The sequence below is a fragment of the Empidonax traillii genome, unplaced genomic scaffold (assembly GCF_003031625.1).
Source record: "Empidonax traillii isolate 1590-97213 ecotype Southwest subspecies unplaced genomic scaffold, ASM303162v1 scaffold726:size354854, whole genome shotgun sequence".
NCBI lineage: Eukaryota > Metazoa > Chordata > Aves > Passeriformes > Tyrannidae > Empidonax > Empidonax traillii.
This window is the reverse complement of record NW_020955919.1, coordinates 94,732-107,664: the sequence shown is the minus strand read 5'-3', so window position 1 is coordinate 107,664 and position 12,933 is coordinate 94,732. Positions and strand designations below refer to the sequence as shown.

Sequence of the window (12,933 nt, the reverse complement as noted above, 5' to 3'; positions counted from 1 at the left end):
TAACCCTTTCAGCATAAGGAAGAAAAGGACCTCTGTGAGGTACTTTTACATAGTAATGCTTTTCATTGGGATTTTCAGATTTCCAGTATCAAAAGGCAGAATTAAATGGTAACTCAGCTACCACCAGTACTGTCATAACTGCAGCTTGAGAAAGACAACATAATACAAGAGAGCTAAAGTATGTACCTAGATATGAGAAGAAGCTGGCATTTTTCTTGCAGCTGAGCCTGACCTAATGCTGGCAATGCAGTGATGTTAGTTGTTGATCTGTACTTCTCTAGATGAGGAACAGATTCATAGGGTCTTTAAAAAGCATCAGAGGGGAAGAAAATTGAATAAGTACTAATTTTTTTCCTGCCAAAGATGAAAAGAAATATCACCATTGTGGTAGCTTCTTCCCTCATGTCTATTCTTCTTCCTCCTCCAGGCTTTTCAGAAACAGCAGTTGTAATGATATGTATTTGGAAAAAAAAGAGATTCTTCATATAAATGTCATGTATAAGTTATTCCAGGGTGTTTCTGGTGGGTTGGATGTATGGTAGCTGTGGTCAGTTAGTGCTAATAAGGCAACATATTTTTACATGGCATGTTTTACAATGTAAAACTGCTACTAATTTATATCCATGAAACAATTTGCCTTTTATTTTGACTGCTGTGAAATGTGAAATACGTATAGGATGAATCGATGATCTGACATGTGTTAGGTACAGGCAGTGCTTTCCCTAATATTATTTAAGGGGATGTATGTATCAGTGAAGAAACCACCACATTGTAAAACTACTCTGTTTCCCTGTCTTGCTTCAGAGCCTCTGTCTATAGACTCCTCACCTCCTGCCTAATTTCAGGTGAATATTTATAGGAATAATGCACATATATATAGTGACCAGCAATACCTTGTGGTTCCTGAAAATTATGTGATTACAATATGAGTGTACAGACTGTAGCAAAATATTACCCGTGGAAAAGAGTGATTGCATTTGTGACAGCCTCTTTATGTATCTCTTTCCATGGTATGGTATCTCTTTCCATGCCTTTAGCTAATCTGTCACTAGGAGAAATTTGCAGCTGTTGCAGGGTGTTTCTCATTGCTAACTCAGAGACCCACTGTATCTAATCTGTCATTAAAACAGCAGTAAGTTGTATGTACACCTTTTCTAAGAATACATACAAGTTTTAGGGGGCTAATGAGCTAGTAGTGGAAAAATGAGAACATTTTCTAGGGTCAAGCTAGATTTTGTATTAGTCATTAATTATTGTTTTGATCTAGCATCACAGTTCTTTCATTTTGAAGCTTCATATTTTTTTAGGGAACCTAAACACTAATCTTTTGATGAAAATAGTTAGCATGCCAACCAACACATGTTATGAGAAGTCATCAGTATTCAGGGTTATGCAATTCACTGATTTTCCTAAAAATAGCCTTTATATACCATATTTGCTTCTTTAATGTTGGTATGCCTAGTTTTATCCTATGAAAAGTTGCAAGTCTATATTTGACAGGAGTCTAGGCCTACAGCTTGATGATGTTCATTTTTTCACTCACAGAAATCTAGACAAGTCATGGTCCTGTCCTTAAAAGAAAATATACTCTAAAATGCCCACAAAGGACTAGTTATGGCATAAAGAATTATAGGAACAAATGTTGTGATGTGAAATGTTATAAGCAAAGTCAGAAACCGAAAGGTCAGTAAAACTTGTTGGGTGGATGAGGATAATTCAAACATTCAACTCCCAAGATTTTTTTAGTCTCAGATTTTATTTAGTTCTGTTCTGACTTTGAGTCCTATGAATACTGAAATTAAGAATAAAAAGTGAGGAACATCAAAAGAGAGAATGGGTTAAAGGCAATATTCATAGGTACAGTTCTTCTGAAAAGAGGGAGCCTGACAATACATTGCCTTGCTAATCTACCTGTGAATACACAGTCTCATCTCTAACTACTCAGGAGGGGTAATGCAAATTTTTTTTTGAGTAGACACACTGAAAAATCATGAGAAATGAAATCTTTTGCAATCTCATCATCATATTCACAGTTTTAGTAATATATGCTCTAGTTTATACATTTTTATCATGGAATAGTTTGCCCTAAGGTAAGATTGCAGCTAGGATCCATTGTAAAGCATCATTTTATAATCTACAGAACCTTAACATTGACAGAATTACTCTGAAATCATGGGAAAATATTTCTGCGATTTTCAAAGAAAAATGCAAATAGATTTCAATTGCATGTGTTTAATTAATAATCATTAATTTTTGCAAATATTACTTCCATGTGTGAGTTGTACAATTCATCAATCCAGCCAGGAGGTTTTCTGCCTTTGTCCCAAAAGATTCAACTTGTGATGTATTTTTCTTATTCTTTTTTTCCCCCTTGTCCTTTGCTGGTATGTTTGAAACACTGACTTCATGTCTGAAGAATGATTTTGTGCCTCTGACGGAAAATAAAAATGAGTTCTTGAGGTTGTTTGTTAATGACTGGTTTTCTGCACTTTTCTGTGAAGTTCTACTTTTCCAGCATCCTGACACCAAAATCAAAGATGTTTCTGCTCATTTGCAGCTTCATTCTGTCAGTCTCTTTGACGTTCACAGCTGTGCAAGAAGGGCTCTTTGAATATCTAGTAGTCCTTTTAAATTTTCTCGGAAAATTGTCAGTTTTTACTACCTCAGGAATTACCATACAGAAAGATGATATTCCTATGCCAGCATCGTGTAAGTCATGCTGGCATGCTCTAAAACTAGCACTTCTTCCTTGTCTCACCCGCCTTTGTAGTCTGTAGGGGCTTCTTTGTATCATTTCTGCAAGTCAGAAATGATACATTTCACCTTAGAGGGAAAAAGGTGTTCTGAACCCTCACGTTATCTGCTACCTAAATAGCTGGAGGCAGAACTCTTGCCTTTTTCCCTGGGTATTTGGCATAGGCTTCAGAAACTCTGCATCGCTGCTTAGTTGTAAACTGAAATGAGGGAGTGCAAAAGTGGCCCCCAATTGTTCAAAATGTAATACCTTCAGTTCTCCAAAATAGCATAGTTTCCTTGAGGTATTTCCTAACTCAGGACTGATTATAGAAAATATCAAAACCCCTGCCCTGTCACAGCTCTGCTTTTCTGCCTTCTAACAGGGAAGGAAATGGGTAATAATCAGTATGAAGTGGAGAGTCACTCTGAGCATACACAGTGGGAGGAGTGAACAACTCTCAAACAAGCTGAAATCAGATTATTTAAATATTATTCCCTTGCAGAGCAAAATGAGCATGATTGTAAATCTTACATATTTCTAAATAAGAATAATGAAGATAGTCCTGTTCTATCTGAAAACTCACCAAAATTAAGAAAAATTTCAGGCAGCAATAAGTGGAAGAATGATGTCTATAACTAAATAAATAAAGATGACCAACATAGAATTAATTTATATATGATAAAAATCGGTAAATTTTTTTTTTTTTTTTTCATGGCTTGGAGTTTACTACTCCTTCCACCTCAGTGAACACCAGGTCAAATTTCAGGAAAGATACTATTGCTGTGGAGAACAGACTTCAAAGGACTTTCTGTGTTCTATAAAATGGACTCTGAGTTTTCTTCTACTGCTTTGTTAGTATACACCAATGATTCCTTCTCAGATCTTACAGTTCTGACTCTCATTCAATCCCTTCCATATCTGCAGTGATAAATGTCATAGAGCTCTGAAGTGTAGATTCTGGATAAAGCTACAAAATATCCATTTTATCATGGCTTATTCTTTTGATGCAACATGTAGAATTATATTGGCAAGACTGAACAGAAGTGTGTCTCCAGTATATGAGGAATGATATGAACTCAAGGAAACAGCGGATTATGTCTAGCCAACATGTATCTACAAACTCAGTAATAATAGAAGATCTGAGAATTTTAATGGCATTGTATATTTTAAGAGGTCCAAAACAGTTTGTCTCTTCAGGTTCAAGAACACCAGAAGCTATATTACTGATGGCAGCCAGAAGAACTTGTTTCTTCATCCTGAATTCCATCTTTGTGACTTAGGAACATGTTCCTGCCAAAGGAAGACCAAACGACTTTATCTCTGCTCCTGCCATCTCTAATTCAGTCAAATACACTGCAAAATTGGATTAGTTCCTCTTCTAGAATCTGGAGATTCCTCTATCCTGCCTCCTTGTCATCTTTTCAGAGCGACCTTGGAAAATGCAAATTTCTCATCTTCAAAACATCATTCCAATTCCACTTGCTAATAATTATTTTTCATTATACTTAAAGTACAAAAAAAGCAACAGGAGACCTTGTTCTAGAATGCACCTTGGCAAATTTGAAGCTTATTACTTGGGAAGCCAATTTCTTCTTGGAGGTTATTCAAGAAATTACCAGAATTGTTTTTCTTTCCCTTGACCTTAAAGCACATAATTGGTACTGAACATTCCTGATATTTGAAGGCAATGACCTCTTCAGAGCCTTTTGTTCTTTCCTTCATTACTTGAGATTTTAGAATGCCAGCATCTAATTGCAGTTAGCTACTTCAGTTCATTCATACTTGTCTTGTGTCACATATTAGAAGATAATGAGAAGATGCAGGTATGAAGAAACTGGGCAGGTTCTTTAGGAAAGACAAGCTAAATTGAATACCACATCAGATTCTTATTTAAACTTTTAGAATTCATTTTCTCCTTTGATAGGATACTTCTTCTCTGTGTACTATGGAGTTCAAAAACAGTGTCCAGATGATCCCCAGTACAGAGGAGTTGTAAGGCCTTCTAACTTTCACCTGGACATCTCCATAATGCTCAAGCAGGAAAACATTTACTTATTAAAGTGACTGTAGTGGTTGTTCTTTTTGCCTTTGATGAAGATCACTATAACTGTTAGTTGAGAAGCAACCATAATCTTGACTACTTCTTAGTGAAACATACTTTATGTGTATTTTCCTCGGCAATGAGAAATCCTTCTCATTGTTTATCTATTACAGTCTCTAAGGAAAAATCTCTTGGGTCTTCCTTTTTCACAGTTCTATTAAGACTTGAGAAAAGATGACAGTGATTTTTCTGAAGTCGTCCAAATCTGCCACCTTTCTTCTCTTTCTTATCTGTATTGGAGTGATGGCATGATGGGTACTCATACTGGAGAAAGTTAAAATTAGATTTCCTTAAAATAATTTTATATTCTCTTAATGGTACCCAATACTCTGTCAGCTCCCATTACTTTGACTAAAATTTCTCCAAGCACAGAAAAATCTTTTCTTCATATGGAGATTCTAAATGGATGAAAAAAGAAAGGAAAATGATCAAAGGTTTCAAGCTGATGACTGATTCATTGTTTTTATATTTTTTTTTTTCCTGCCTGGATATTGCTCTGCTGTTTTCTAACTTGTTTTTTAGTTGTCTTATATTCCCTCAGCTGTGGCAGTATTCGTGGAGCCAAATGTGAATCCACTACCTCAAAATGCCAGCAACGGAAACTGGTAAGCAAGTGGGGAAAAATCACCAGAGGAATCTCTGAAGCTTGGGACAAAGGCAGAAAACACATCAATACTGCACTAACAGAGCAGCAGGTACCCTTATATAGAAGATAAAATTACAGGTAAGGAAATAATTTACATTTCTATTTTGATCTTCTCCACATAGCTCCACTCAAGATCCTAGGAAAAAATACCCACAGCATAAACATTTGAGGAAGTAAAAGATTTTAGACATGATTAATTTAGACTGCCTGAGTTTTTTAGTGGGGATAATGTGAAGTTCAATCTTACCCAATTTATGGGGAAATACATTAAAAGATGAAAATCCTTTGTACTTGGAAGGCAATTTTAAACCTCAATCTACTTTTAAAACGACTAGTTTTGTATTTCTTTTTAATTTGTTTTGCTTTATCATATTTAGAATATAAGCACAGTTTGTTATAGATTTTCCTTTCCAAACAAAAACAAGTCTAGGTTTTTTTGTAGGTAAGTGCAGTCAGATAAAGCCAAAACCGGATGGACTCTTTTCCAATCCCTCCATCTCCTTTTACTTTCTTACTGTTGAAAGAGGAGCATGACCCTTTATTATGCTTCAGTTTCCTCATATGGAGAAAGGAAGGAGGTTGTTTTATCTCCCACTTGGGATAATGAGGTAGAATAAGTAGTATAGAAGTAAATTTCATTTATTTAATTAATTGTCTTACAGTCTTTTATGCCGCCATGCTGCAGTCCCTCTATGGAGTTGCGATCACTGCAAAAACCTCAAGAGGATATATCCTTGTCTGAATTGCTACAGTTATTATCTGTTACAGAAAGTAAAATAAGGTTTATGTTTAAGTCTTCTTTTAATATAAAAATTTTTTCTGCAAAGAAATATTTTGTTAAATTGAAACAATTCTACCATAAACCGAGTTTCTCTTCTGAGTTACAAAAACATTGAGAAAGTTAAGGTATGTGCATTGTAGTGGCATAACCTTTTGGAAGACAATAATAATGAAGCACATTGGAAAGACTAATGAATTGGATTTAGCCTTGACATAACTCATATGTCTTCATCAGCTATTCACTATTACAATTGTCCCAGTGAGCTGTACCAATCAATTTTATTTTGTAAACTATCCAGTTCAAGGAAATATGAATACAGAACTGTATTAATTTGTTTCCTAGCATTTAAATGTGTAGTAATTTTATTTAAGCAAGAAGTTATTAAAGTTATGAGTTTAATATTGTAAAGTATATTTCTATTGATCCTGCAGCATGATATTTAACTTAAAAATCCTAAAGGAAAAAAAAAAAAAAAGGAGAAACTTAAAGAAATTTTGGTGATCTTTTGAGATTCTGTGTAACCCTTTTCAGAAGCAATCATTATCAGCAGGTCAAAAATCTACCTCAACTATCTAGATAAGGAAGTATCTGTCTGAATTGAATACTGTCTTTTGAAATGTGTCATCTGTTATTTTATGGTGTTTCCTGTAAACTTCTAACTGTAGAAATGTCTGTAGTAAAATTCTCCTCAGTTCAGACTAAACTTTTGGGGTTTTTTTTTGTTTGTTTTTTTTCCCCCGTTTGTTTTGGTTCTGTTCGCTTTTACTTTAAACATTTATTATAAGAACGCACTCATATCTTTCACTTTAAAGGAATTGTATTCTGAGTTCATGACTCTTCTGTATCACAGGTCTATTCATTGACTTATTCTCAAAGAACTTTTCAGTTACTGTTTTGTCATACTTAAATATTGCTGATATACTTTCCAACATGAGTCTAATGTATCAGTTTCTATTGCTTTTTGATGACAAATAAGAGTTTGAATTTAAATACGTTTGGGTATTTTTAAGACTATGCACTTTTTGTAAAAGAATTTGCTCTGATTTTGAAACGTTTTTCCTGTTATTTTGAACTTTTCCTTTTAATTTAAAAAAATTTCTATTTATCCCAGTTTTGTTTTCTGTAACTAATGTCATAAGAGTGTACTAGTTGACATGTGTTTGTTTCTTAGGCAAACGTGTAAAACTGCTCAAGTCCGAATGGAGAAGTAGAGAAAGGAGGTTTCTGCTGTGCCTGATGACAATATTTGTTTTTTCCACACAAAAAATACTTGGCTCCATGTTGGAGCACTAGTTGTGATGAATCCTAGTCTTGGTCGGATTCTAAGGAAGGGCCAGAACGTTCGTTGAGGAATAAAGAGTCAAACCACTCCAGAAAATGTGTTCCAGCCCTCGTTTATTACTCACAGAGCAGCAGGTGTGTACAAATACAGGTTTACACAGTATTAACAGGAATTGTTGTACCTTACTCCTCACTGTAGTTGTGCAGTGTGCTGCAGACACCAAGGAATTGTGGCTTATTCAGGCAGAGCTTCAGGAAGGTGGTTGGAGAGACTCTGTGCTGTGCTCCTGAGCAGCCTCAGTGTGTCAGATGCTTCTGGGAGCCTTAAAATATCTTTCTTCCCTCAGTACTTTCAAAGGTTGACCCAGTCACTCAAGTTAGTCACTCTCATGGGAAAACAACAGATGCTCTGGAGAACAGCACTTAGAGAGGAAGTCCGTCTTGATACATTCAGTCTGGTGTTGCCTTTGTAGTTGAAAGCTCAGCATCCCATACTGAATTACTTAATTTCAGAAAAAGTGAAGAAAGGGCTATTTTCACTGTATTGCTAAAATATGCTAGATTTTGTCTGTTTAGTCTTAAAACTATGCTAAAGATTAAGAACTTTGTCATTTACAGGAACATGTGCCATGCTCTAAAGTATTTTTCCTTTACCTATTTTTCTAGTCCTACCTTTCAGATTATTTAAAACAAGGAGAAAGTACAATTTACATGTGAAAGGTTTCCAAAGCCTTTTAGTTTCAATTACAATTTTTAAGACTGATTGTCTAGATCTTCACTTTACCACTAAAAATCTCCTTGTGACATCATTAAGAGCAATGAGAAAACAAGGAATACAAAGTTATATTTCAAATGACGTTGTATGAAATGAGTTTTCAAAATGTTTCTGTCTTTATAATGAAATGTCCTAAGCACAAGAATTATCATGAATACAGTTCTGATTAAACACAATGCAGTAAAAGTATGAAAGAATTAAAAAGTTTTGGAGTCTCTGATTATCAAAGACATTTGAAACTTTTGAATCATTGAAGTTTACTCGGTGATGTTCATTAATAAAATGAGCTAATCTTGTTTGCTGAAGGACAGGCCTGAGAATCTGGAATTCTAGTTTGCTCCATTACAGACTTGGGAGCATGTTTAGACTAATACTTTACATACTGCAGTGCTTAAAGTAAAGCTAAGGGAACAATTTAAAGCTCTTGAGTCTTGACATAAAATTTTAGGTAGGGCCAAAGTTTCATAAGCAGGAATTTAACATTTCATGATTTGAAAAATTGCCTTCCAATATGTAACCTTCACTAAAGGTAATTGAATCCATATAGTTATCATTAAATATCTGTTTTCCAGACTGCTCACAAAACACTTAAATTTTGCCTTTTGTCCCAAGCCCAAGTCAAATAGCCATCTGTAAGACTGAAACATGGGCCTGTTTCCTAATTTATGCTTCCCTACTGCAGGTCCTTTGAAATGGGCTTGAGTCACCTTAATATTTCTCAGACTTTTGAAATAGTTCCTCATCCCTCCAGAAGCTTAGTTACCTAGCATAAACACCCAAATCTACACCTACCTACTGTTGAGTGCACATGCATACAGGAGCCCTATTGCAGAAAGGCCCGTAACACCTTTTCGTCCAGTTTCCCTAACTCATTCGAAAATAAATTACACGATTCTCCAGCTGTCAGAAAGTTGTGAACCTGTCTTTGTTAACATTTGTAAAGTATTTTCAAGTATCACTGGTGCAAGATAGTAGTGTTAGAACAGAAGCATTTTCCAAGATGTGGTTTCATTGAATGTAAATGAACAAGTGGCAATGCACTCTGTCATTTGTTTTCACAAGCCACATGTGAATGATAGTACATGGCAAAAACACTGTATGAATTTTGAAATTCCAGGAAATAGTGTTCTTCCATCTGTTTAAAAGATTCATTTCCAACCTCAGCCTCATTCTCAGAGGGCATAAGGGGAAAAATGCATTGGCAGATGTTTGTTTCTGGTTATATGGGCTCTTCTGTTTCTGCATTGTAATATTTGTATTAAGTTTTCACTACCAAAACAAAGTTATTGATGTTATGAAAAAATATGACTGATATAGGCTTCTCAACTTCATTACCTTTGCTAAAGAATCACTTCTTTGGTCAATTTATTAATTTTTTGTGGTCTTTTACATACGTTATAAGAAAGAATACAGCAATAAGGACACAAAATGGATGGAAAGGTATTGCATACAAATAAGATTGTTTTGGTATGGGATCCCTGTCTTATCTCTATGACTTGGAGGACAATCCACAGCTAGGCATTTCTTAAGCCATTCCTTAGGCCTCTTTCCTTAAGCAATTTAAGGAATTCTTGTGGCATTCCCTGTACTTAGCTTATCTCATGTTGTTCATTAAATAAATTTGTGAGCACCTTTTTAATTTTGATTGAAATCTCCATGCCATTTTTGTTTCCATAGGTCTTTAATATTTTAGAGAAGAATGCTAGGGATGCCAAGATGGCTTTTCTTTGTCTCATGAAATTCCACTTAGCTCAGAATGTGCTATTAATAGCTTTTACAAAGAATAATTTCCCTTCTCTGTTTTATGTGTCTCAAGAAAGAAAAAAAGGAGAAAAAGATAGCTTTAGTATGCTCAGATGATACAGGCTGTGACCACGCACAATCCTATATGGTTGATGGAACAGTCCTAATTAAAAAGAAAACCTCCAAATACTAAGTTCTTTCTATTTCTTTGGACAAAATCTTGAACAGAGGGTCTATCATTCTTCCCATCTATGGAGTGATGAAATATTGGCTTAAAAATTTGCCCCTTCCTGCATTTTCATTGATACATAGTCCTGACGACATTATTATAGACTTCCCTCCAACTCCTCTTACCCACTAAATTCTCTTTACTGTGCATGATGAAAAAGAGATAGAATTGCAGTTGCAAGGGCACACATAAAAAGGCATTTTGCTAACTTTCAAGTGCTTGACTTTGCAAACTCAAGAGCCAGTTTTCAATATAGATTTTATGTATGGTTTACAATAAGTATAGAAAAAATTCAAAGAGCTCCCAGTCAAAAAGTTGTAATGCACAAAATTTTGTTATGAAATGTTATGTCACACACTTAATTTCAATATACCATATATTGGTATCTATTTTCTCCTAACGCTATTAAGTAAAAATTAATTATGTGCCTCATTTGCATGTATAGTTAGTTCTGTAGTTAGCAAATTATTAGTTAGTTTCTTCTTTGAAGAAACAGAAGATTTGAACTATAACTAATGGTGGTTCTTTAACTTTGATGCTTTGGTGCATGAAAGTAGGGAAAAGTGTTTTTACTATTCAGGGAATATACATTCAGTCATTCTTTACATTCTGTAGTCTTCTACAGGAGAAGGAAGTGTTGAGTAAAAGTACCTGTCTGGATTTTTATTGGGAAGCTATTTTTATGAAATAGACAGTGTTGTCTGATGTATTCATCCACTGTGCAGCTTTCACAAGTGAGGACATTTTTCACCCATTGTGAATAACATTGGAATGGAAGCTGTCCAAAAAAATTTCTTGAGTTGGTAGCTTTTCTAAGGTGATGCCTTGAGGTCTTTTCATCTCCTCTCCATTCTGGGTTACCCTGGAAAAAATGTTCTACCCGAAGACTGAGTTTGTTCTGAACATTTTGTGAGCAGGAGAATTTGGAAAGCTTCAGCTGCATTTATATGCATATATACTGTTGTGTTATAATAAAAAAATGAGTTCACATACAGTTACAGCCAATTTACAGCAGCCACTCACTAATTTAAATTAAAAAGTCTGCAACTGCAGAGTAATTATACCCTAATTACACATTTAGGATAGGAAAGTGAAGAGAGTCTTATGCAGTGTATTTATTATATAACAACTATGTGAAAAATTTTATTAGTATAAAGGGAGTAATTATGTTCCAAAAATGAACAAATTAATTCAGATCAGCACCTAGGATGCTAAAGGTTTCATTTACTTTTTTTATTTGTATTGTTAATTCTCCATATATAATAATTATTAACTGAAAACTTGATTAGACTTGATTTGCTTCTATTCAGGGTGTTACTGTTTTCTTAGAATTTTAAAGATAAGACACATACTGTTGTTAGTCCTCCTTTTCTACAAAGGCCTTTGGCACAATACCTTACTACCTTACTTCCCAGACACTTAAACCAAATAGCTTTTACTATATCCAAAATTAAGCATTTCTGGGAATACCATCACTAAGTATTAGCTAAAATTTTATTACTTCTTTATGAAACTGCCCTTATCAACCAAGAGGTTTATTCACTCCCAAATGTGTATGGTGTATGGATATATAATTTCCATTAATGTTAATGTGTAATCTGTGCTTACACATAACAAGTATTATCATCTCACTTAGAGGCAAATGTGGACCACTATATGTGTTACTCAGAGTAGTGTTGTGTGACCTGGTGGTTAACAGAACTAAAAAAAAAAAAAAAAAAAAAAAAAAAAAAAAAAAAAANGGTATATGATTAGTCACTTATTATAATGCAGAGATTTGAATGGCTGACTGATTTTTTTCTTCTTTATATCACCTATTTAATCTATGTGACAGTGTATGTTGCTTTTGTAGCAATATTTTCACCACAGAGTTGTAGAGCTAGATGGGGGAGCAAATAGGCCTGGAGATTATGATTTTACTGAGTTTCTTTGTGACTGAAGAGAACACATTTGCACTTCCAAGCAGCTGTGTATCTGAGCAGTCATGTATGTGTAAAAATACTCTTTTTGCTAGCTGCAGTTTATCACCTTAGCCAAAGCATTGGCAGAGCTGGATGTAATAGGAATAATACATCACAGGATAGATGAGTTTGGAAGGGAACTCTGGAAATCCAACCCCCTTGCTCAAGCAGAGCCACCTCAAGCCAGTTGCCCAGGACCAGACAGCTTTTGAATATCTTCAAGGATGGAGAACCTCCCTGGGCAACCTGTGCTAGGGCTCAATCATGCTCACAGTAAAAAAGTTTTTCCTGAGAGTGAACCTCCTGTGTTTTGGTTTGTTCTGATTGCTACTTCTGCCATCAGGCAGAAGTGCACCACTTGAAAACGGTGTGGCATCATCAGGCACCACTTGAAAATGGTGTGGTTCCAATTTCTTAGCACCCTTCCTTCTTGTATTTGAGCCCTGAGCCTCCTCTTCTCCAGGTTGAACAGTGGCAGTGTTCTCAGCCTTTCCTCATACAAAGAAGCTCCTGTCCCTTATTTGCCTTAGTGGCTCTTTACTTGATACATAGATAGATAGGTAGATAGATAGATAGATACACATATAGATAGACATAGAGATGTACATGTATGGCAAGTGAAGCTAATAAAATCCACCTGTGGATAAGATCAGAAGATGTGTATTTTACATTATGTAGC

At 35.1% G+C, this 12,933-nt stretch overlaps 1 protein-coding gene across 12 annotated transcripts in view; it reads left to right on the top strand.

Annotated features, from left to right (window-relative positions):
- TAFA2 (TAFA chemokine like family member 2) overlaps positions 1 to 12,933 on the top strand; it is a 179,704-nt gene that overhangs the window by 163,266 nt on the left and 3,505 nt on the right. For 5 of the 12 annotated variants that reach the window (XR_003573100.1, XR_003573098.1, XR_003573099.1 and 2 more), the window contains 2 exons: positions 5,361 to 6,265; positions 7,437 to 7,681. The exons of 1 other annotated variant lie outside the window; for it this stretch is intronic. The gene's annotated coding sequence lies outside the window, so the exon portion shown is untranslated. Of the gene's footprint in view, positions 1 to 5,360; positions 6,266 to 6,301; positions 6,391 to 7,436; positions 7,682 to 12,933 lie in introns of those variants that run through there. 6 more of the 12 variants (XR_003573102.1, XR_003573103.1, XR_003573096.1 and 3 more) reach the window with 5 other exon arrangements.